This window comes from Adiantum capillus-veneris, chromosome 15 (genome assembly GCF_014529385.1).
Source record: "Adiantum capillus-veneris isolate H3 chromosome 15, ASM1452938v2, whole genome shotgun sequence".
Taxonomy (NCBI): Eukaryota; Viridiplantae; Streptophyta; class Polypodiopsida; order Polypodiales; family Pteridaceae; genus Adiantum; species Adiantum capillus-veneris.
The window spans coordinates 108,283,982-108,286,829 of NC_140945.1; the positions used below are offsets into that span (position 1 = coordinate 108,283,982).

Genomic DNA, 2,848 nt, shown 5'->3' on the forward strand with positions numbered 1-2,848 from the left:
GCGGGAAAGAGATCATATTATGCATTTGAGAACATGTGTAATGCGGGAAACATCAAGTGTTGGGTTCTCAAGAAGTACCTTATTGATGCATTGGTGACACCGGTTCTTCTTTATGGAGTTGAAGTGTGGGGCAGGAGCATCTCAAAGTCTACTTGGATTGAGAATGTCCAGAAGCGTTTTCTTACAAACTTTCTCCAAGTTAAGACACAAACACCATATATGCTCCTACTTCTTGAGTCGGGATCTCTTCCAATTGAGGTTATGGGCATGGAAAGAGTTGTGGAGTACATGATAAAGATGCATCAAAACCCCTCACATCGACTTCCTACAATTGCATGGGAAGCAAGCAAAAAAGTTCAAAAGATGCATAAAAGCAATATCTTCAGCACGGGATGGATGCAAGACATAAAGAAGTGGTTTGGGAGATGGGATGCATTACACTTGCTACATGATGCTTCAATTGACTCCCAAGTGAATGAAGCTTTTCTAGAACGCCAATGTATTACGGCTTGGGAGAAATCCAGTGGGTCACGCTTCATACATTGCACCACCCATATTGACCCCAACTACAAAACCATGTTCTTCGCTAAAAGAAAAAAACCGTACTCACACTTATATGCTCGAGCTTATCCCCTTGTCGGCGATACACACTATTGCAGCCATTCGGCTTAGCTCCCATTTCCTTTGATGCAAGATAGGGCGTTGGGGCAATGGAGAAGGGTCAAATTGAATGTGCACATTCTGCTCACTATAAGTTCGAGAGTCTGAGTACCACACACTACTAGAGTGCTCAACTTTTTGTCACATCCAAACTTGCTTCTCTCAACCATGACTTAGACCTACACACTTTCCTCTCCCACCCACAGTGTGGGCTCCCCATTGTGACTCTCATCATCATAATTTTGGAGCATCAAGAGTCACTCATCAGCCATACACATACTACATCACATGTAACTTTGGATACATAGGTCATATTTGACCTCCAAGGATGAGAATAAAATCTATCTATCTATCTATCTCTCTCGCCTATATGCCAAGATGTTACACAAACAATTTGGCCTTACATGACCCAAAGACCTCTTGCATCAAGTGGCTGGGTTGGAGTGTGAAAATATCCTTGGTAAGTATGCTGATGGTGTTCATGGAGTCTTGCCTAGCGATTCCCACATGGGCTTTGTTGCAATTGAGTTGGGCATTGACAACGTTGACAACGGAAGCGATTGTTGTGTAGGCAACCGGGAAGATGAAGAGTAAGGAGGCCTCCAACTTTCCCATTTTGCAAAACAGAACAGAGGAGGGATGTAGACAGAGGTCAATGCATGGCCCTTGCCTCGCTTCTGTGTGTGCACTGTGTTGGCATCCTTCCATGGGAAATCAAAGCGTTGTTGTTTCATACAGAGTGCCATCATCTCAGCTCTCAACTCTTCATCGTCTACAAACACATTGCCTCTCTCTCTCTCTCTCTCTCTCTCTCTCTCTCTCTCTCTCTCTCTCTCTCACACACACACACACACACACACACACACACACACACACACAATGTCACACACAAATAGCCACCAACTGCTTAATGTCTTTGCAATGATTCTTCCTTTGGTTCATAATTGCAAACAGCTCTCTCTCTCTCTCTCTCTCTCTCTCTCTCACACACACACACACACACACACACATTGTCAGACACAAATAACCACCAGTTACTTAATGTCTTTGCAATGATCCTTCCTCTGGTTCACAATTGCAAACAGAGAGAGAGAGAGAGAGAGAGAGAGAGAGAGAGAGAGAGAGAGAGAGAGAGAGAGAGAGACAGAGAGATATCCATAGAAGACAAAAGCCAAAATTTGGAGCGTGGAGCAAAAGAAGAGAATGGCTGCCAAAGACACTCTCAAAGTTCGTATGCATGGTGGCAAAGACATGTGAAATGTGGAATTCTTTGGAAAGAATGATCCATATGCATTGCTCTCCTACAAAACGCACGACTAGAAAAGCAAAACTTTGGAAATTGGAGGCTCTGATCCAGTCTGGGACCAATCCTTTTTCTTTCAAGTGGAGGATGGTGATGATGCTACCGATGTGATCATCAAGATATTTGATGAAGATGATCGCAGTAAAGATGATGCCATCAGAGAAGCTAAGATTCCTATAGATAGAGTACTGGAGGAGCTTGAAGTGCCAACAAGCTCGTATGACCTAGTGTACGGCAAGACGTAAGGGCAAGTAAAGGTTTTGCTCAAGTTTGTTCCCTCAAAATAGGAAAGCAAGCCCCAACCTTTGCCATCCCATCCATATAGGGCGCATCGTCCTCATGCCATTCATTTCAATCCCGCACATCATGGTAGCAATGGTCCATATGGTGATAGTAATGAGGGTGGCTGGCAGAGGTTATGCCAGCCTTGACAGCATCTTGCTTTGTACCATGAGTCATTGATTGACTTTGCAAAAACTGAGCTGAAGTTAGAGATTCTATGTGTATTGTATGTATGGGGGTTTAGGGTTGTCTGTCAATGCGCACGTGCACACACACACACACATGCACACATAGGGTCCAAGCCTTAATACTCTACACCTTGAGGCCATGAAGGCTGTCGTTGCCAGTAACACAGGCACCTTGTCTCTCAATGCACAGAGAGAGAGAGAGAGAGAGAGAGAGAGAGAGAGAGAGAGAGAGAGAGAGAGAGGGTCCAAGACTTAATAATCTACACCTTGAGGCCATGAAGGCTATTGTTGCCAGTAGTGCAGGGACCCCTAGCTTAGGTAACAGAGTGGACGTAGAGCTGTTCGATTCCCTAGCAGCAGAGCCACTAGCAACGATCATCAGAGGATGACAGAGCAACGGATGGGTGGCAGGGCA

The 2,848-nt window shown here is 44.8% G+C and overlaps 1 pseudogene; it reads left to right on the plus strand.

The window, feature by feature from the left end:
* The first annotated feature begins 1,863 nt into the window (after positions 1-1,863).
* LOC147441238 (16 kDa phloem protein 2-like) lies at positions 1,864-2,394 on the plus strand (annotated as a pseudogene).
* The last annotated feature ends 454 nt before the right edge of the window (positions 2,395-2,848 follow it).